Below are 22,658 nucleotides of genomic sequence, written 5' to 3'. Positions count from 1 at the left end.
TATGTGACTTCAACTTAGATATAAAGAAGTAGAGATCATTTCTAAAGTGCCCTTCCTCTTTTAAGACTCTGATTCTTCAAATAGAAATGTGCTTTAACATCCCAAGAGCACAAGATAACTTTCAAGTATCGACAGTCTATCCCAGACTCGAATGTCTTTTTATCACAGTCCCCAAACCTATCACTCCACCCAGACTGAGCCTGGGAAAGTGTGGAGTGACTGACAGTCAAATAAAAAGCTTTGGTGCCAATTCCTATTTCCAGGTCCAAATGAAATTATAATTTTCTGTAGCTAATACTTTTTAAACTTGGCTGGATATTTTTAAGACCCTAATCTGTGGAGCAATGTTAATACTGACAGCTGCATGAAACATCTAACACATTGGAATACATTGCAAAGCTCAAAGAAGACCAGGTCAGGGCAGTGAACTCTTCTCTTTCCCTGACATCTAAACATGTCAGACAGACCAGAAGACATCAGCCCAAGATCTGACCAATGCAGCACAGGCTCACAGCAAAAAGCCCTGCACCCACGCAGCCATGAGAATGAACTGGAATAATAGTCCTCAGAAAGAACTGGAATAATAGTCCACAGAATGAACTGGAATAATAGTCCATGGAAGGAACTGGAAAAATGGTCCACAGAATGAACTGGAATAATGGTCCATGGAGGGAACTGGACTGGAGGAATCAGGCTCCCCAACTCCAGACTATACTAAAAAGCTACAGTAATCAAGACAGTATGGTACTGTCACAAAGACAGAAATATAGATCAATGGTACAGGATAGAAAGCCCAGAGGTAAACCCACGCACCTATGATCACCTAATCTATGACAAAGGAGGCAAGAACATACAATGGAGAAAAGACAGCCTCTTCAATAAGTGGTGCTGGGAAAACTGGACAGCTACATGTAAAAGAATGAAATTAAAACACTCTCTAACACCGTACACAAAAATAAACTCAAAGTGGATTAAAGACCTAAATGTAAGAGTGGACACTATAAAACTCTTAGAGGAAAGCATAGGAAAAACACTCTTTAACATAAATGACAGCAAGATCTTTATGACCCACCTCCTAGAGTAATGAAAATAAAAACAAAAATAAGCAAATGGAACCTAATGAAACTTCAAAGCTTTTGCACAGCAAAGGAAACCATAAACAAAACAAAAAGACAACCCTCAGAATGGGAGAAAATATTTGAAAACGAAGCAACAGACGAGGAATTAATCTCCAAAATATACAAACAGCTCATGCAGCTCAGTATCAAAAAAAACAACCCAATCAAAAAATGGGCAGAAGACCTAAATAGACATTTCACCAAAGAAGACTTACAGACTGCCAACAGACACATGAAAAGCTGCTCAACATCACTATATTATTAGAAAAATGCAAATCAAAACTACAATGAGGTATCACCTCACACCAGTTAGAATGGGCATCATCAGAAAATCTACAAAAAACAAATGCTGGAGAGGGTGTGGGGGAAAGGGAACCCTCTTGCACTGTTGGTGGGAATGTAAATTGATACAGCCACTGGGGAGAACAGTATGGAGGTTCCTTAAAAAACTAAAAATAGAAATACCATATGACCCAGCAATCCCACTACTGGACATACACCCTGAGAAAACCATAATTCAAAAAGTCACATGTACCCCAATGTTCATTGCAGCACTATTTACAATAGCCAGGAGATGGAAACAACCTAAATGTCCATCGACAGATGAATGGATAAAGAAGATGTGGTACATATATACAATGGAATGTTACTCAGCCATAAAATGGAATGAAATTGGGTCATTTGTAGAGACGTGGATGGACCAAGAGATTGTCATACAGAGCGAAGTAAGTCAGAGAAAAACAAATATTGTATATTAACACATATGTGTGGAATCTAGAGAGATGGTACAGATGAACCTGTTTGCAGGGCAGGAATAGAAACTCAGATGTAGAGAACGGACGTGTGTGGACACAAGGTGGGAAGGGAAGGTGGGATGAACTGGGAGATTAAGTTTGACATAAATACACTACCATGTTTAAAATAGATAGCTAGTGGGAACCTGCTGTATAGCACAGGGAGCTCAGCTCAGTGCTCTGTGATGGCCTAGATGGGTGGGATGGGGAGGGGGGAGGGAGATCCAAGAGGGAGGGGATATATGTATACATATAGCTGATTCACTTCATTGTACAGCAGAAACTAACACAACATCATAAAGCAATTATACTCCAATTAAAAAAAAATAAAAACAAAACGAAAACAACAAAAAAAGAGGGAACTGGAATAACGGTACAATATAAAGTGGAGTACAACTGCTAGAACCACTCTGTCTGTACTGTTGTGTGTGACGGAGAATACAGTACAGTATAGAGGTCGGCCCGGCGCTACTGTAGAAATAGCGCGAACAGAGGAAAAACAGGCTTACGTAAAAGACGTCACAGAGTCAAACGTTCAAGGACAGTGAAAGAACAGACTGGTCTGTTTAACGATAGCACATGTCTACAAAAGTGAACAGAGTAAATTTGTTGTTTACATACAATTTTGTTCACATAAGTAAAATACAATGTGTGTGTACAAAATATATATAAGAAAATACGGTTTTCTTACCTGGAAAAAACTAAGTAGTATTGGAGGGGCCCCAGGAAGGGGCTAAAAAGGAATGCTTACTATCAGCGAGGGAGCCTAGGATCTCAAGGAATTCTCTCTCTCTCTCTCTCTCTCTCTCTCTCTCTCTGTGTGTGTGTGTGTGTTTATATATAAATGACACAAAACAGGAAAGTAGACTTACAAGCCTGTGTGGGCACAGAAGTAGGCAGCTCTGTCTCAGAGCCCAGGATGGAAGCCGGGGTGTAACCACGAGAGGGAGGGACTCTGGTTTTCCTAAGTGTGTGAGGAGGAGATGCCTCTGTGACGACTTCTGAAGGGCTGCAGATCGGTTGCTTCTCTCTGTGACGCTGCTCAGGCCAGGCCAGGGTAGTTAATACAGGGCGTCTTTTCTGTTCATCACGCCTGAGCTCTTCTCGTAATTAACCGACGTTGTTAAATTGCATAAAACCTACTGGGAGAGGTGGAGGTGCCCTGCTGGTGCCTCCTGTGAGCGACTCAGAGTCGAACCCCCTGGGCTGCCTGTGCGCCTCATCCCAAGGACCGGTCCCGCCTGGGGGGATGGGCAGCTGAACACCCAGTCCACGTGGACTCCAGCTCGAACCTCGCAACATCACTAGGATTCCTCTTACCCTGACTGCATTCTGTAAACATTCAGACCTCAGATTAGAGAACATGAAGAGACTCTGGTAATTAATTAAAAGAGCTATGGTAGCTCCTTATGACAGATAAATCAGAAATTGCTAAAGGATCAATATTTGTTTATGAAAGGAAAATTCTTCTTTTCCAGCAATTCCAAAGAGCAAACACATGGCTTTCTAGATTAAAGGAACAAAAATCAGGAAGCTCTGCCCGCTTTGTTCCCCTTCTGACCTCATCCTTATCGAACAGGCCACGTCCCAGGAAGGGCACATAATTCTGCAGACCTTTATAGTCCCTTAGCATGTATGTCGTTTGTGATCTGGGTAGCATCTCATTTAAAAGAGAAATTCAGGGCTTCCCTGGTGGCGCAGTGGTTGAGAGTCCGCCTGCCGATGCAGGGGACACGGGTTCGTGCCCCGGTCCGGGAAGATCCCACATGCCGCGGAGCGGCTGGGCCCGTGAGCCATGGCCACTGAGCCTGTGCGTCTGGAGCCTGTGCTCCGCAATGGGAGAGGCCACAATAGTGAGAGGCCCGCGTACCGCAAAAAAATAAATAAATAAAATAGAAATTCATCTATGGTGTTGTGTCCCTTTTTAGAAACCGTATCACAAAGTCCTTCAGCCTGTACATTGACGGTGGTAAACTAAACTTGTAACAGTGCTTCAAAAGAAATTCATAATTTGTTAATAGCTTAGTCCCAGTTATTGCTTTCATATGGATAATCACAATACAGTATAAAGACAATGTTCTAAAAATGTATTTAGTACTGGTCTGGCTTTCTAAGTTGATTAGTGACTGTTATTCTACCGTGGGAATGACAGCTTCCATTCTTAACAAGAAAAATTTTAAATTCAGAATTTGCCTTCCCTAGAAATTACCAATTTTAAATAGCTGCTTTAATTAGAAAGGATACATACACTTAGGTATAGTGCATTAGGGGCAAAAACTTAAGAAATAATCGAAATGATGTGGGCTTGAGTTGGTCAAATGCCAACAGAGAAAGTCATTTTAATGTCAGCTCTACTACAAGAAAAACCTCCGAGGTGACCAAACACTTGTCATCGTCTCTCTGACTTCCCTGTGTTCTGCTGGGGCTCAGTCTTTGTGTGGAAGCGATAGGGTGGGACAGGAGTAAAGAACGTGGCTTTGAAGCCCTAAACTCCTGCACTGTCTCATCCCCTCATGGAACACGCTTGTTCCTAAAGTCCTGGATGGTTTTTTACTTGTGCTTTTGCTCAACACACTAGTGATTAATTTAACTGGTGGAAGATTTCGGGGCCCTGTACGTATCTTTAGATGATCATTTCAGAGAGAAAACAAATACAGGAACTGATTTACCTTGTGCCCTACAGTTAAGCAGTGTTTGCACACGAAATCTGCAGAAGATTTCTGCTTCTCAATCCGGTTTTTTGTGTACTGTGAAAAAGTTTATTTTCATGCTACCTGGATTTTGTTACTTATACTTCCCATACCTCAGGAGTATTAACTATTGGTGCTTGTACTGACGATGATGCTACCTAATCCTAAAATGCCTTTGGATTATAATTTCATAATTAAAACTTGAAAGGGACAATGAAAAATGTAAACGAGATGATGTTGTAACCTCTATTTTTTTGCTCCTCTGATCTGGAGGAATGAGGCCGTTATTCCCCCACCCTCCCCCTGCCCCATGCACCTCCCCAGGGGACAACTCCCGGGCAGACGGGCTCCACTCATTTCCAACTGATGGCTTGTTCTAGAAGCCAGAGTGCTTTCCCATCTCCCGCCGCATCTTGCTCCTACTTTGGGAGGGTGGGTGGTATTAGCATGTACCATCCAGCTCCTGTACTAGTCTGGGAAGCCCTGTGCTAAATAGACAGACACTGAACTCAAAATTTAGACCGATTTTAATAAAAACCTAGGTCACATAATTGAACATTAGAAATAGCTGAGGTTGACCCTTTTCATTACCAAGGTACTGTTTATTTTAATCACTTTTAGGGAAATCCTTCTAACATATACCACAATCTTTTTATGTATATGTGGCTTTTTTTTTTTGGCCACGCCTCACGACTTGCAGGATTTTAGTTTCCCAACCAGGGATTGAACCTGCGCCCTCAGCAGTGAAAGCAAAGAGCCCTAACCACTGCACCGCCAGGGAATTCCCTTATGTCTTTCTAAAGAGCCTATGTAACACATTTTTTAAAATTGATAACATAGGAGTTAATTATGACAAAGTATTATAGAGCAGTGATGCTCTCCAGAGCCTAACAGAGTGTCTGCATTTACGCTAAGTGGCACTAGGTTTTGAATGCATCTTGACTGTTTCTCTGCCCTACCCTGCCGTGGGCAGTCACTTTTCACTCTGTCTCTCTCTTCTCCCTTGTAATTTGCTGCTCTTCGTTGGCTTGGGGCTTAAAAGAGATCAGACAAGTAAATCTGTTGGAAGCCTACCTAAAAAATGGAGAAAAAGACATTCGGGTCAGTAGAGGGGTCAGCTTTGGATGAACCAGTTTGGTGCTATCTGTACTGATGGCTCTCAGGCTGTGTTGGTTCTGGGTCATGATCTGGAGGCTGGAAAAGGCTTGCTGGACCTGTGGCCTCCTGCTACATCCTCGGGTGCTGGCCCTCTGATTGTCAGCCTTTGGTTTTTCAGGCAGAGCTCCACTGACCTCAGCTCCCTGCTGTGTGCTCGCATCAGTGCTGATTCTGTTTCATTTCTACTGAGCTCCTTCCTGATAGCTCAGATCTCGTAATTCTCTCCATTGTCTGTAGCAGTCCACACCTCTGAAAACCAACCAGTGCAAGTAGCGGGGTTTGAGCGTTTACCTCACACACCTGAGGCTTTCAATTCAAAGTAAGTGCCACAGTTATGAAAGCTGCGTAGAAGGAGGAATTATGCCAGGTGGAAAAAAAAAGTGGTCTGATTTGCAGGCAGCTTGCATTGTGTTTTATAAGAATATGTTTGACATTTTAAGCTTTCCTGTGGCAGCAAATTGTAGTTCTCCTAGCAGCAAGAGTGATTAAGTCTGTGCCCAGAATAAACCAGACTGTTTTGGAAAGTTTAATTTTTTCAGTTTTCATACTCTATTTTATGACAGTGTTTGTTTCTTCAGCAGTAAGCCTGTAAGGATACAGTCTATCATGTCTAATTTAAAACTATAAATACCATTTTTTAACCTTCACAGAGTTTCGTCATAGTCTACTTAAAAAAACAAGTTAAATACAGTTTGATTCTAAATTAAAAATTAAATAAGGCAATTAGGATTGACATACATACACTAATACGCATAAAATAGGTAACTAATAAGAACCTGCTGTATAAAATCCAAAAAAAACTTAAATAAGACAAAAGATTTAACATAAAGCACCTATGGCAAGATGGAAGTATTTCTTGGTGATGATCATACAACACTTAATGGAATCCAGGAAGCCATCTTCATGGACTGAGTGTTTGCATCTCCCCCAGAATTCATATGTTGAAGCTCTAACCCTCAGTGTGGCTATATTTGGAAATGGGCCTATAAGGAGGTAATTAAGATTAAATGAAGTCATAAGGGTAGGGTCCTGATCTGACAGGATTAATGTCCTTATAAGAGACACCAGAGGGCTCTCTCTCTCCATGTGCACACAGAGGAAAGGTCATGTGAGGACACAGTAAGAAGGTGGCCATCTGTAAGCCAGGAAGCAGAGGGCTCTCAGCAGAAACCAGACAGGCTACAACCTTGTGCTGGAACTTCCAGCCTCCGGAACTTGTGAGAAAACAAATTTCTGTTGTTTAAGCCACCCAGTCTACGGTACTTGGTCATGGCAACCATGCGGACGAAGACACCATCTATTTTGTGATAGGCACACTTATTTTACCAAGAAGGGTGATGCTATGTCATCAACTGTAAGATGTACCCCAATTCCAATGATGTGGAAATGTGAAATATTAAAAAATAAGGATGAAATACAATGTTTTTGATAAATAGTTTTTAAATAACAACAAAAATAGGACAATACTGACTTGAGTTTTTAGAAGTGGCTTTCCCCTTAGAAAGGCCAGTCAATAGTCTACTTCGATCACCAGATCTTTGTTTGATGGCCTCCTAAATTGATGGAAAATGAGAAGTTGCACAGCTCATGCATGAGAAAACTAAAGTCAAATATGGGCAAATAGATATAAAAAGCTTTCACTTTTATTGTTTACATTGGGAACCTAACTCAATTTCCCCAGAAAGCCTGAGATATTGACAAAAGGGTGCCTTATCAGGCTGACTCTGCTCCTACTTCATTAAGAAAAGGTAGATTTCTTCAGTTTCCCTCTTACTACCCCACAGTCTTGTACATCCCTTTTGTTTCTGAATCATCAGACTCCTGTCAAGGCTAGCCCCTCTCCTCCGTTGACCCCATCTTTCCGGGGACAATAGCCTCTTCTTTCCATCCCAGCGTTAGGCTCTGGCCCCGTGGCCTCCTCTCCTCAGCGGGCGGAGACACAGAGCTTAAACAGAAACAGAAAACCACACACAAAGCATGCCATTCCCAGACCCTCCTTCTGCCCTCAAGCTTTACACTTCTCTTTCCTTTTCAAGAGGGGTCCGTGAGCCCCGCCGGCTTCCTCGTCCTTCATTCTCCTCTCAACCCACTGCAGCCTGGTTGCCGTGTGACACACTCTATCACAAAGGTCTCTTGGGTTCTCCTGCCCACACCACCCTGGAGAAACACTACAGTTGAATTCCACAGGATGGTCATTTTGCCGGCACCTCTGGGACTGACCATTAGCACGTGGACCAGAATGTAGTCTTTCTGAAGCCACTGGTCATCCAGCAGCCAAGAGGCCTCAAACAGCTAATGTGCTGCTCAAGCGAAGAATTCAGGATGCTGAGGAAGGCTTGAAGGGAAATGGTTGCAGGATGTAAGGGCGGAGAGGGAAGAATGTGATGCTGGCGTGGTCAGGCCGAGGAAAATACCAGCTGTGTGTGGACTGAGGTTCAAGCTCTATGTCACAGTAAGTGAAAATCATGCCATTGGTGTCACTTATAAATACTTGAGAGCCAATGAGTAAATAAAACTATATAGTTCGTTTCTGAAGGACTAGAATCCACCTGTGCTGATTCTACAAGCCCAGAGGTCCACCATGCCACACTGCAGTCTAGTTCAGATAAACAGATCCATGATCTACCTAAAGTCGTCACAACTTTAACCAGATGAGTTGGTACACAAAGTATTCAAAAAGTTGAATAAATGTTTTAATGGTTACTATTACCTGTAATAAAAATTTCCATGTCAAAATATATCGTATCGTTTTCCTCCATTTTTAAAAAATATTCAATTATTCTTCAATTTCCTGTTTTAAAGGACGAATCATAATACACAGAGCACTGGGAGTCACTCAAAACACCAAACATGTGGTTAAAAGTCTGCCACTTGACAGTTAACAGGGCATGTCTTGCCTACAGCAACAGTCATCTGCTTTTAACAGCACAAGTGGTGGGATTTCTAGTAGCTTCTGCTTTTCAAACATTCACTATCATCCTAAAGTGGTATGTTATACATAAAGCCATCCATGTATACCAAAATATATCATCCTAATGAAAATAAAAAGCTTCTGCATGCACGTATTGCCAATGCATCTCAAGAGGCCTAAATTTTAACAAGCAGAATAGACAAATTATCAGTTAAAAGATCATAAATTACTTTAAAAATGTCTGGCTCAGCATTCCCCTTGCAGGTTTCTACATCTACTGCATAAATACAGGTGTGCACCTGTGTCTATATAGCTTTTTTTAAGGGAATGGCGGATGGTCTGGCCCAGTTTTTCATGGTCACATAGGAACAACATTCTTCGCTAGCAAAACAAGAAAAGGTAGGTCTGCATTTCTGGCAACTTGAGGCAAAGCCTCAAGAGCTTTCTGCAGAGAAAACCAGCCTGGAGAATCCGGGCAGTGTCTGCAGTAGGAAAAATTAATGGTAGAAGGTTGGAGAGCCTCGATAATGAAGGTTTTTTCTTTCTTTCTTTCTTTCTTTCTTTCTTCAAGAAACCACTTAAAATTTTATTCTTTAATTAGCAACCTTGGGGAAGAAAAGGACATCAGGACTTAAAGGCAGAGGCAGAGACCCGAAAGCAGCTGGCTTTTCCTTGTTAGGCTGGAGCAGAGTTGAAACCAGGGCAGGTCCCCTCCAGCTCTGGGCTCTGGCAGCAGCCTCCTCTCTACATCCTGGTCCCAGGTTGGTTTGTTTGCAAACTGACTTCACTTCATCCGAGGCTTAAGCCTTACAGCTTCAAGACCGACATTTTCTCTGGTTTCAGGCCTGTCATTCATTGGATTCTCTGGCCTCTGATCCAAGTCTTGAACCCACATGCAACTGGATGGCAAGAAGTAGTTTGCTCGGAAGTCTGATTGAGCACATGTTCCTCACCTCCTAAGAGCCTGGGTGAAGTTTCTCTGCCTAAGGTAAGTGCAGCTTGTGAAATGTTTCAGCTGGGATTAGAATGACAGAACTGCTGTTGTTTAGTAATTTCCCTGAGTTGGAGCCATGTTCCCTCCCACCTGACATGCCATCACCTGGACCCCTGAAGTTAACATTTTCTACTCTAGCACATGAAGTGCCTATTAATTTTTTAAAAATATGTAGGTAATCTTAAAATTAACATCTTGCATTGATGTGGAACATTGGTTACAACTGATGAACTAAAATTGGTACATTATTATTAATAAATGTTCATAGTATATAGTAGAGTTCATAATTTGTACTATACAGTTTTATGGGTTTTGCCAAATGCAAAATGTCACGTATCCACAATCACCCACATACCATGCAGAATAGCTTCACTGCCCTAAAAATCTCCTGTGTCCACTTATTGATCTCCTCTCCCCCACCCCCAAAACCCCTGGCAACCACTGATCTTTTTACTGTCTCTGTAGTTTTGCCTATCCAGATGTCATATAACTGGAATTATACAGTATTTAGCCTTTTCAGACTGGTTTATTGACTTAGCAATTATGCACTTAAGGTTCCTCCATGTCTTCTTGTGGCTCCATAGATATTTTCATCATGGAATAATATTCCATTGTATGGACAGACAGTTTATCCATTCACCTACTGAAGGACATCTTGGTTATTTGCAAATTTGGGATGTTTGTGTTATAAACATGCACATGCAGGTTTTTGTGTGGATTTGCCTGTTAATTTTTTTTTTTTTTAAGATGTTGGGGGTAGGAGTTTATTTATTTATTTATTTTTGCTGTGTTGGGTCTTCGTTTCTGTGCGAGGGCTTTCTCTAGTTGTGGCAAGTGGGGGCCACTCTTCATCGTGGCGTGCGGGCCTCTCACTATTGCGGCCTCTCCTGTTGTGGAGCACAGGCTCCAGACGCGCAGGCTCAGTAGTTGTGGCTCACGGGCCTAGTTGCTCCGCGGCATGTGGGATCCTCCCAGACCAGGGCTTGAACCCGTGTCCCCTGCATTAGCAGGCAGATTCTCAACCACTGCGCCACCAGGGAAGCCCCTGCCTGTTAATTTTTCAGTGCTCGCCGATACAGGTGTGGTCTAATGAGAGCAGACTTGTGAACGCTGTTCATTTTCAGCACCCATGAGATACTCACTTTGGGTCTGCTTTTCTCAACATCCTTAACACCTGTTGGGCTCTCAGCTATCATCTCTGGCTGGCAGATAACTTCTACATACAGATGTATTTTCTGAAGCTCAGTTACCACTCATTACCAAAAGTTTATTAAGTTTCTTCAAGGCTGCTGTTAGAGATGAACGAGATTCCTTTGTTGACTCCACAGAAGGCTGGTATCTGCCACTGAGATTTAAAGAGAGGGAGCAGTTCCCATCCAGCAAATGCAGCAGTTCCTTATTTGTTGCAGATATGTCGGTGTAACTTTCCAGGGCTATAAATCTGTAATGGGAATAAAATTACCTAAAATTTCAAATGAAGGGTCATATTTTAATGCATCTATTTCCATAAAGGGATTATCTAAGTTTTGGGTGCACCGGTGTTCTTGACATTGATATCTACTTCCACAGCCAAAGGAAGAATATTTTTCTCTGTATGTGGAAGGTCCACAGCCGATGACTGTAGCCCATCTCCTTTTATCTCAGCTTCCAAGCCAACAGATGGTTGTTGGTTCTGTTGCCTGTTTCCAGGAAGTTCACTGTCCCCTGTGTTATGTTTTTGGTCACGTGGACCAATTCTGTTCGATCTCATGCTGTTGATCCCCTAGTTCTTTGTGCTGCTGGAGGCTATTCATGTGACTCCAACTCTGACATTCTAGATGCCAGGCCTTTTCACTTAGAGACATCTGTGGTCAATGCATTATGGTAGTTGTGACAGAAAAGCTAGCTTCCTTTCTTGTGTGACGGTGGAATTTGAGACCCTGGGTGTTTTTTCCAGCAGGCAGCTTGTTTAGATTATCTCAAATTCCTTTTTCTGATGAATTCTGCAGAGGCATAGCTGGACTTCAGCCTGACAGAGTATTATGCTGAAGGAGTATAACCAGAAAGGATCCTGAGAGGAAATAATGTTCTTTTTTCCCTCCATTTAACTTCATTTAAAAATCAATATGGTGGGTATATACCCCAAAGAATTGAAAGCAAGGGCTCGTAGAGAAATTTGTGCAGCCATGTTCACAGCAGCATTATTCACAATTGCCAAAGGCAGAAGCAACTCAAGTATCCATTTAGTAATGAACGGATAAACATAATGTGTATATACATACAGAAGAATACTATTCAGCCTTAAAAAGAAGTAAAACTCGGATACATGCTACAACATGGGTGAACTTTGAGGACATTTTGCTAAGTGAAATAAGCCAGTCACAAAAGGACAAATACTGTGTGATTCCAGTAATATAATGTCCCTAGAGGAGTCAAATTCATAGAGACAGGAAGTAGGAATGGTGGTTGCCAGGAGCTGGGAGGAGAGGTGAGTGGGGAGTTACTGTTTAATAGGTATAATTTCAGCTTTGAAAAATGATAAATGTTCTGGAGATGAATGATGGTGATGGTTGCACAACGGTATGAATGTACTTAATGCCACTGAACTATACACTTAAAAATGGTTAAAATGGTAAGTTTTATGTTATGTATATTTTACCATAGTTTTAAAAAAATCAATATTACAATTAAGGCAGTAATACAACACAACTAGCACCTTAATCTTGGGTGACCGTAAGTCCTGGTTTGCTGGGGCAGTGCCCACTTGTGCTTCTTTTCCCCAGGGCAATCATTAATACAGGCAGACCTTGAAGATATTGTGGGTTCGGTTCCAGACCACCGCAATAAAGCAAATATTGCAATAAAGTGAATCACATGAATTTTTTGGTTTCCTAGTACAATAAAAGTTATGTTTGCAATATACTGCAGTCTATTAAGTGTGCAATAGCAGTATATATTTCAAAAATGTACATACCTTAATTAGAAAATACTTTATTGCTAAAAAATGCCAACCATCATCTGAGCCTTCAGCGAGTCTTATCTTTTTGCAAGAGTAACATCAAAGATCACTGATCACACATCACCACAGCAAATATAATAATAATGAAAAAGTTTGAAATATTGTGAGAATTATCAAAATGTGACACAAAGGCATAAAGTGAACAAATGCTGTTGGAGAAATGGCACTGATAGACTTGCTCAGTGCAGGGCTGCCACAGACCTTCAAACTGTAAAGAACACAAAACCTGCAAAGTGCAATAAAATGAAGTGCAATAAAACAAGGTCGGCCTGTAGCACCCTTTTCCCTCTCAAAAGTGTCCCAGGTTGAACAATAAGTCACATGATCACGCTGGATCTGTTTCATAATTGCATGAATCATTGCACTGTCATCTTCATTGGCAAATGTCTTAACATTTAGAATGTGCCCGCATTTTCTAGAATTACTCTAATTACAAGCTCGATGTCCCGGAAAACATATCCGATCTTTTTTATTTTTATTTTTAAACTTAAAACAACACTCGTTTGCTCACAATTCTGTTGCTTAGACGTTTGGCATGACATGGATGAGTCTTCTGCTCAGACTCTGACGAGACTGAAATCAAGACATCAGCCAGGCTGAGCTGTCATCTAGAGGCTCTGGCATAAAATCTGCCTCCAGGCCAGTTCTTGGAATTGAATTAAATTTCTTGTGGTCATAGGATTGAAATCCTTGATCAGACTGAGGCCCCCCTTTCCTTACTTCCACCCTTAACATTTAAAAAAAAATTATTGATGACTTGTTGAACACTGACCAAATACCAAAAGCAGTCCTCTTTTCTTACAAACTCCTTACTTCTTTAAACACCAAACCCCTCTTTCTTTGGCTTTTTCTAAAAATTGAGGTAATGTTGGTTTATAACATTACATAAGTTTCATGTGTACCACATTATATTTTGACTTCTGTGTACACTACGGTGTGCTCACCCCCAAAAGTTTAGCTTCTGTCACTGTACAGTTGATCCTTCTACCCATTTTGCCCTCCTCCCATCCCATAACCACTGCTGTGTTCTCTGTATCCCTTTGTTTGTGTTCTTTTGGTTTGTTCGCTTATTTTGTTTTGTTCTATATTCCACATAAGAGTGAAATTATACGGTATTTGTCTTTCTCCATCTAACTTATTTCACTTACCATAATACCTTTAAGATCCATCCATGTTGTAGTAAATGGCAAGATTTCATCTTTTTAGGGCTGAGTGATATTCCGTTGTGTACATAAACCACATCTTCTTTATCCATCCATCAATGGGCACTTTGTTTCCATATCTTGGCTATTGTAAATAATACTGCAGTGAACATGGGGCTGTATGTATCTTTTTGAATTAGTGTTTTCTTGTCTTCAGATAAATATCCAGGAGTGGAATTGCTGGATCATATGGTAGTTCTATTCTTAAGTTTTTGAGGAATCTTCAGATTGGTTGCACCAATTTACAGTCCCACCAATAGAATATGAGGGCTCCCTTTTCTCCACATCCTTTCCAATACTTGTTATTTCTTGCCTTTTTGATAATAGCCATTCTAATGGGTGTGGAGTGATATCTCACTGTGGCTTTGATTTGCATGTCTCTAATAATTAGTGATGTTGGACATCTTTTCATGTGCCTGTTGGCCATCTGTATGTCTTCTCTGGGAAAATGTCTATTCAGCTCCTCTGCCCATGTTTTAATTGGGTTATTTGGGTTTCTGTTGTTGAGTTGTATGTTTTTCATATAGTTTCGATATTAACCCCTTATTGGGTATATGATTTGCAAATATCTTCTCCCGTTTGGTAGGTTGTCTTTTCATTTTGTTAATGGTTTCCTTTTGCTGTGAAGAGGGTTTTTAGTTTGATGTAGTCCCATTTGTTTAATTTTTGATTTTGTTTCCCTTGCCTGAGGAGACATATCCAGAAAGACATTGCTAAGACCAATGTCAAAGAGTGTACTGGTTTCAGGTCTTAAATTCAAGTGTTTAATCCATTTTGAGTTGATATTTTTGTGTATGGTATAAGACAATAATCTAGTTTCATTCTTTTTCATGTGGCTGTCCAGTTTTTCCAAGAACATTTATTGAAGAGACTATCCTTTCTCCTTGTATGTTCTTTGCTCCTTTGCCATAAATTAATTGTCCATACATGCGTGGGTTTATTTTTGGGCTCTCAATTCTGTCCCATTGATCTGTGTGTCTATTTTTCTGCCAATAACATGCTGTTTTGATTAGTATGGTTTTATAGTAGAATTTTATTTTATTTATTTATTTTTTTAATTAATTTATTTATTTTTGGCTGCGTTGGGTCTTTGTTGCTGTGCGCAGGCTTTCTCTAGTTGCGGCAAGCGGGGGCTACTCTTCGTTGTGTTGCACGGGCTTCAGGAGTTGTGGGTCACGGGCTCTAGAGCACAGGCTCAGTAGTTGTGGCGCATGGGCTTAGTTGCTCCGCGGCATGTGGGATCTTCCCAGACCGGGGCTCAAACCCGTGTCCCCTGCATTGGCAGGCAGATTCTTAACCACTGTGTCACCAGGGAAGCCCTATAGTATAATTTTAAATCAGGGAGTATGACGCCTCCAGCTTTGTTCTTTTTTCTCAGGATTGGCTATTTGGGCTCTTTTGTGGCTCCATATAAATTTTAGGATTTTTTGGCTCTATTTCTGTGAAGAATATTGTTGGAATTTTGATAGGGATTGCACTTAATCTGTAGATTGCTTTAGGTAATATGGATGTTTTAACAATGTTAATTCTTCCAGTACATGAGCATGGAATATATTTCAATTTCTTTGTGTCTTCTTTGATTTCTTTCAAAAATGTCTTACAGTTTTCAGTGTACAGGTCTTTCACTTCCTTGGTTAAATTTATTCCTAGGTATATTATTCTTTTTGTTGTGATTGTAAATGGGATTGTTTTCTTAATTTCTCTTTCTGCTAGTTTGTTGTTAGTGTATAGAAATGCAACATATTTTTGTATATTGACTTTGTATCCTGCAACTTAACTTCTAATAATTATTTCTAATAGTTTTTTGGTGGGGTCATTGGGGTTTTCTATACATAAAATCATGTCATCTGCAAATAGTGACAGTTCTTCCATTCCAGTTTGTATACATTTTATTTCTTTTTCTTGCCTAATTGCTCTCCAGTACTATGTTGAGCAGGAGTGGTGAGTGTGGGCATCCTTGTATTGTTCCTGATCTTAGAGGGGAAAGCTTTTAGTTTTTCACTACTGAGTATGATGTTAGCTGTGAGTTTGTTATATAATGCCTTTTTATGTTGAGACATATGCTTTCTATACCCATTTTATTGAGAGTATTTATCATAAATGGGTTTTGAATCTTGTCAAATGATTTTTATGCATCTATTGAGACTATTATATGGTTTTTGTCTTTCACGTTGTTAATGTGGTGTATCATGTTGAATGATTTGCCAATATTGAACCATCCTTGCATCCATGAAATAAATCCCACTTGATCATGGTATGATACGTTTAATGTATTGTTGTATGCTTTGGTGAAACCTTCTAACTCTTGACAAGCTCACTTACTTTGATTTCTGTGGGTTAAAGGGAACAGATAAAAGACATGGTCCTAGATAGCTGCCATTTTTTTTGTCTCTCTCTTGGCTGACTTCTTGTTGTTTTCTTTTAAAAATATCAGTAGATATTCTTTGAAGTCAGAAATATGTTTATGGTTCAGTTAACTCCACCTTTCACCACACCATGAGAAAATACACCTCTTTCTCTTTAAGAAAGCCACCGTTCTCCATACTCTTATAAGAGTACCATATTACTATACCCCTTGATTGCTATCTCCCCCAGAGCATCAGTCTCCCAAAGGTAGAACCATATATCTTTAGCACCTAGTACCAATCCTGGTACACAAAGGTGCTTAATATCCACTTCAGAGTCAGTGAATAAACAAATCATTCAATGATGTTCAAATACTAGTCCTCAAATTTTGCTTTAAAAAATGTACAGAAAGCCCATGCTCTCTCTATCCACATCCCCAGTTCAGTGTGGCACATCATTAATCTAACCAGAGAGTGATTTCAGATTTGGATGTTCTACTTTATAATACACTTGGCAAATCAAAAGATCATTTTGATTTTCAATCCATAAAAGGAGTTGTATCCTACAAAGCTGGATAAGCTTTAAGCTCCATATAGCTGAAGACAAGAACTCATCATGCTTGTAACCCACAGGGAGGAAAAATCCAGGTTTTTCTCTTGAATGTTTACTCAAATATGAATGAAAGAGAAAAACTGTGGGAGGGGAAAGAAGCTGGAATTAGGTCATTTGTGTGTTACTGTAACATAGAAAGATGAATACTACTTACTTTTCCCTGCAGTTAATCAGATTAAGGTTCGATTCAAGCAGTTCCTTCCTGAGAATACAATTTAGGTGGGGTTCAGTTGGGGGCTCAGTATGGAAGAGAGTGGATTTGTCCTGAAGCTGCATTTACAGAGGAAGAGTACTGTTTTTATTTTGATATGTTTATTTTTGGTGGCTTGGGCAGAGTGGCTAAACTCTTGGTGTCACCACTGGACCCCAAAGAACATACTCTTCATATTATAGTGTGGTTTACCCCAGGCAACATTTGTAGTTTTGCATTTAAATGCTTTCATCACCTATCAGAGAAGATACCTGAATGAACTCTCATTTTCTGAAACATGAAAATCACTTAAAAATTATATATGTATTAGACTGACAAATTCACTAAATAACTCCATTTGCCTCAGGTACTTTTCTCTCATTTTCTATCTCCAAATATCAGAGGCAAATATAAAATGATTTCATTCAGTAATCAAGACTAATTCCTAGATGTGCTCATGTAATTCTTGAGTAAAAATAAATGATAATGTGTTACTTAGAAATTGTAAAGATCATATTTACTTTAGTAGTTTGAAAAAACATCTGACAAGCTCTAGAGCATGAAATAAGTGATTAAAGTGAATTCAAGCATACTCTTTTTTAATCTCCAATTAACAGGACATTTCTATCTTTTTAATCCTTAAAAAAAGCACCATTAAAGTTCCAGAGCAAAGAAGGATTCAGTACAAACACAGATACACACATAGTTCATCTAATGAAAGAACCAGCCTGCCAGGAGCTATTATTTCCATGATCAGACCTTGGTTCTTCCTTTGTATTGCTATTCATTAAACGTATAGGCTATCTGGGACTTTGGCGGGGAGGACCTTTTAAAAATCATTTTCCCAATATTTTACTTTGATTATTAAACCAAAACAAAGGAACATTATTTCACATTCAGATAGAACCACCATAGGCAGAGGTGGGCGCTTGGTAATTTTTAGTGATTTACTTGCTTGATGCTTTTTCCAGCAATTTTCCAGTAATGACTATAACATCCATCTGATTGAAATGCAAATTGGTTAGCAACTGGATCCTTTTTTGATTCTTACAATATGTCATGTACCTGCTTTGAATGAAATATTCTAGCTCTGATGAAATACGTTTTCAATAAGCGTTAGACATGGAGTGTCACTCAGCATTCATTCTGGTCTCCTTCAAGTGTGCCTTCCTCTATCTCTGAGGCTGGAAAGCCATAAACCACATTTCCCAGAGTCCCTTGCAGCTAGGGTCCTGGGCACAGCTTAGGTTCTGCCAGTGAGAGGAGCTGAATGAGAAGCCAGGTGTCTAAGGAAGATGTTTGCTATCTTGTTTTTGACGTTGGTAACCATGTTCCGTTACTAGTGGCGCATTGTAGCAGCTTCTCTGATCACTGGAACACAGCTCAAAGAGTGTGCTCTTGATGTCAGCAGCTCAGGTGGTGGCTCTGAATCCCAACCTCCAGACTTCGGCAATGATGGCCCTAGGGGGCCAGTTCAAAGATACCTGTTCTCTCTACCGTCCTCCCCAGTCAGGGAACCTGCACCGTGTGCAGAGTCTCTGCAGGTGCTGTTCACTGGGCATTAAATGCTCTTCCTTCCCCAAAGACCTTCCTTCACGACCCCCTCCCTCCACAGGTCAAATTCCCCATCTCTGCCTTTGACATGTTTCCTGCATAGCACTTAGCACAGTTATAATGACAGGTTTACCTGTGTATTACCAGCAGACATGCTTCCAGGAGGGGTCAGGTCTGCTTTTCTTGCATTCTGAAGGCTTAGCATGGCGCCTTGGGGTGCTGAATGATTAAAACCTGCATGAATCATATTGCTGCTTCAGCCCCAAAGTCCAAATACTCCATTTCTAAATATATAACTGTCCAGGGGGAAACTACAGACTGTTATCATTTTATGAGGGCCACACTTCTAATGGCATTAAGAGAAACTAATTAATTAAAGGTTTAAATTTGATTTGAGAATTTCAATGGGTCATCTCCTTCGATCTCATCATTATCTCCAAAAGCCACCACAGGTAACTTCTTTCACCTAGGTAAGCCAAAGGCCTGTGCATGGGGGAGAAGATGCAAGTTTCACAGTATGAGCCTCTAACTCCCAAAAAACACTGATTACTAAGAGTCTAGTGTGCTCTATACTATATTCTATGAGAGTATACTAAGTATACCAGGACAGTGGAATGAGCCACTCACCCAGATATTCAATTCTACCATCAATTACACAGCAACCCCTCCGCAGCCCCTAGGAGATGATATTTAAGTCATAGTATTTCTCTTTGTTGTAAGACCACTCACAATGTGCATTTTACCCCAAGTAAAATGCTCCATTTGCTCCTGACAGCCACCTTAGTTAGGAAGTATCATTATTCCCATTTCACAGATGAGGAAATGGCTCAGAGCTGGGATTCAGTCCAGGTAATGGAGCTCAAACTCCAAGTGGTTAGAAGTTTCTCTGGATGGGAAGTGAGTACCCAAAGTGAATGGTGTCACTCCTTTTGCATACATCTTAGCTAGAGGTCCAGGCTATGTACTGTCTGATGACATCAAGAGAAGAGAATCACACAGACTGAGGGACATTCAACTGGTCATTTAGCACCACCATACTGTGAGCCTGACCAGCAACCAGTGACCAAGGTATGCCAGAATCAGCCTCCATATTTAGTTCCTTCCGTCTGCCCTTAAATAAATCACCAGTACCTTCATCCTTTCCTGCCACTCTCCTCAAAACCCTTCCTAATTTATCTACGAGTAAAAACATAAGATTGCACAGAGAAGTGCTGACAGCCTGATCGCAACAATTCATCATACCAAGGGCTAAATCACAGTGAGAGCTCAGTTCCCATTTAAGATATGTCATTCATTACAATTACATTAATTCATTACAAGTGGAACGCATATAAGTATTCACATATCCACCTATCAGGAATACTGAAAGTATTAATACCTTCTTTACAGCCCTCTTAATCCCCAGTAGGATTTGGCTTTAGAAGATATCGCGATACATACACAGAGATATAAGATGTATTGGGAAGCCCCCCACCCCGCCCCTCCATTTTAATGCAGAGTTAACCATGAAGACATAGCATTTTCCATTTCCCATCCCTCTGGTAAGTAAAATTTTACTAAAACCTTTGAACTACCTTGGTGCTCTTGCTATATGATGACAAACACACAAAAGGACAAATTATTTCCAAAGAACATCATTACAGTAATTGAATCTTTCTAGAAAAAGGATTTCTTTTGAATTAAGAGAAACGTCTGTAGACAGCTCCCCTCTCAAATCCTACCAAATGCATTAAGAAAGCAGTTCTCTGGAGCAGTTTTCCTTAGTGAGGAGGTAGATCCTTTTCAACCTGTCAGGGTCCACTTTAAAAGAAGTTACGGGCAGTCAGTGGCCATCAGGGAGTCACTTTCATTCTCTCCAAATGCTCTTCCCCTCTGAGCTACTCTAGAGCATCCCTCACCATCCCTGGAGAGTCCTTTATCTGCATTTTCAGCCGGCCAACAAGGACAGAAGAACCTACAGTTCTCTCTTCCTCAACTTCAAAACAGATTAACCATTCATTAGTCAAGGATTCGCTATGCTGATGAGTCACGTGAACAATAGTACTTCAGCTCCTGAAACAAGGGGTTAAAAGCCAACTGTTACCTGTATTATTGCTAATAACCTTAACCTCAAAATGATATAGTCACATTCTAGCTCTTTGCCCACAGGAAATGTTCAGTGTACACTTAAATGCATGCAGACCAACCCATAAAAAGCTTTGCATGGAGGTGTTCACAACCTTACCCTCTTTCTACCTAAAGCATCCCATGCTTATAACATTTATCACAGAGAAGCCAGATGATACATAAGGACACAGCAAATATTATACAAATCCTACCATCGCATTTTGATATTCCTTCTTAGACTGTATTTTTGACATTAGCTTGGGCTATTTCAGTTAAGTTCTTCCAAATCAACTAAAAAATATTCTGACAGACTTTCTGGCTTCAAGTTATCTTAGTTCATCGCCTCCTGCTAGTTAAAAATCAATTCCCAAGTGATAGCTTCTAAAGGGAAAGATACACGTGTACTCCAGGAAAACACAAATTCATTTTCACCTTTAGACACTACATGTCCCCTACAGCTCTGGGTTCTGATTTATCCGGTGTAACATCTGAAGCACATCCCCGCAGTCCCTTACTGCACGCCAGGCTCGGCTGGCTGTTCGGATCACGTCTAAGTTTTCAAGGTAAACATATTACCCTCGGCCACTGGAATGACAGCGGAAGAGCAGGCACTCACCCAGGCGGTCAGACCCGGGACGCGGACGCCGGAGAGCGCGGGAGGCGACCTGTCGCGCCCCCTCCTCCCGGTCCGCGGGGCAGGGGCAGGCGCAGGGCCGGCCGAACTAGGGTGGAAAAGAGGCTTCCCGCCGCTCCGCTCTGCGGACCATTGTCAACGCCACGGTCGCCGGCGCTGGCTGCAAGGTATGGGGGCGGGCAGCTCTACGGAACCGAATAGTTGCAGTGCATCCCCCCCGCCCGAGGCCGGGGGAGAAAATCTGCCTTCGCATCAAAGCCGGGGTCTGTACCGGCTGTAACTTCCACCCGGTGACCTACTTCAGAGTGTGAGAATGAAAGCGATGGGAAAAAATAGACGGAGCGCGCGCGGGGGAGCGGGGCGCCGGGGACGCGCGTGCCCGAGTGGGAGCGCGCGCGCGCGCCCCCAGGGCTTCCAAAGAGAAGTTGCTGCGCGGCCCCCGGAGGCCTCGGGCAGAGCCTGGGGGCCGCTCCTCCGCCAGTGCCTCCTCCCGCCGCGGCCCGGGTGCGGGCTTCCCCGGGCTCGGGGGCCTCCGGGCGACCGCCCGCGGCCCCGGCGGCGCAGCTCCCCGCCCCCATCGCCGTGCCCGCCTTCCTGACCCGCCCTCACCTCTGGGGGCTGCGCTCGGGCTCCGGCGGCCCGGGGACCCAGGCCAGCGGCGCCTCCGGGCCGGGAGGGCGGCCAGCCTCGCAGGCGCGGCGGGCGCCGAGCGGAGCCCGGGGAGTGCCGCCTGCCTGCCCGGTCCCCTGGGAGTGCCCCGCCCGAACGTGCCCGGGAAGTGAGGCTCTGCCGCGCCGCCCGGCCTGGGGATCGGGGTGACCTTCCTGCCCGCTCCCCGCGCTCCTCTCGTCTGTGCCTCCCGGCGTGGCCCGTCCTACGTGGGAGAGGACGCCGAGGCGAGCACACCTGGAGCGCAGCAACGCCGTACCTGGGTGACAACAGCGTGACGTTTCAGCGCGTCTTCTCTCATTTGATCCTGGCAAACACCTTCTGCCACGGAAAGGCCCCCAGTGGGTACATGGGAAAACCGACGATCAAAGGGGTTAAGTCCCAGGTGCCACTGGTCAGACTTTCCGATGTTTTCGCTCAAACGGCCTGCGTAATTTGTTAAGAATTTTTCTAAACTAGACCCGTCAGAAGAAGGGATGGAACTTAGGTTGGAAGTATCTGCCGAAAGCTGGAGACAGATTTCCCCTCCCCCACCCTCCGCGTCTGTAGCAATAGGGTTAACTATTTTCTGCCAGGTCCTTAGACTGGTCGTCTTCAACCTCTGTTATCAAACAGCTCAGTAATTTTAAGAGGCGTATGACTTAAAAAAAAAAAAAAAAGGCGCGTACCCAATACGGGAAAG

The 22,658-nt window shown here is 42.1% G+C and overlaps 1 protein-coding gene, 1 long non-coding RNA gene and 1 pseudogene across 5 annotated transcripts in view; 1 reads left to right on the top strand and 2 right to left on the bottom strand.

Moving 5' to 3' along the window:
- The window catches only part of LOC137216174 (uncharacterized), an 80,009-nt gene extending 70,356 nt beyond the window's left edge, over positions 1 to 9,653 (top strand). Inside the window, exon 4 of the long non-coding RNA XR_010939622.1 lies at positions 9,515 to 9,653. This is a non-coding gene — a long non-coding RNA (uncharacterized lncRNA). The remainder of the gene's footprint in view (positions 1 to 9,514) is intronic.
- TRMT9B (tRNA methyltransferase 9B (putative)) overlaps positions 1 to 22,372 on the bottom strand; it is a 65,751-nt gene extending 43,379 nt beyond the window's left edge. For 3 of the 4 annotated variants that reach the window (XM_067722095.1, XM_067722098.1, XM_067722097.1), the window contains exon 1: positions 21,290 to 21,667. The gene's annotated coding sequence lies outside the window, so the exon portion shown is untranslated. Of the gene's footprint in view, positions 1 to 21,289; positions 21,668 to 22,235 lie in introns of those variants that run through there. The other variant, XM_067722096.1, reaches the window with a different exon arrangement.
- Positions 9,655 to 11,548, bottom strand: LOC137216204 (regulatory solute carrier protein family 1 member 1-like; annotated as a pseudogene).
- Positions 22,373 to 22,658: the final 286 nt, after the last annotated feature.

The sequence above is a fragment of the Pseudorca crassidens genome, chromosome 21 (genome assembly GCF_039906515.1).
Source record: "Pseudorca crassidens isolate mPseCra1 chromosome 21, mPseCra1.hap1, whole genome shotgun sequence".
Classification (NCBI taxonomy): Eukaryota; Metazoa; Chordata; class Mammalia; order Artiodactyla; family Delphinidae; genus Pseudorca; species Pseudorca crassidens.
Note: the sequence above shows the minus strand (reverse complement) of the source record. Positions and strands in the feature narration are given on the sequence as shown.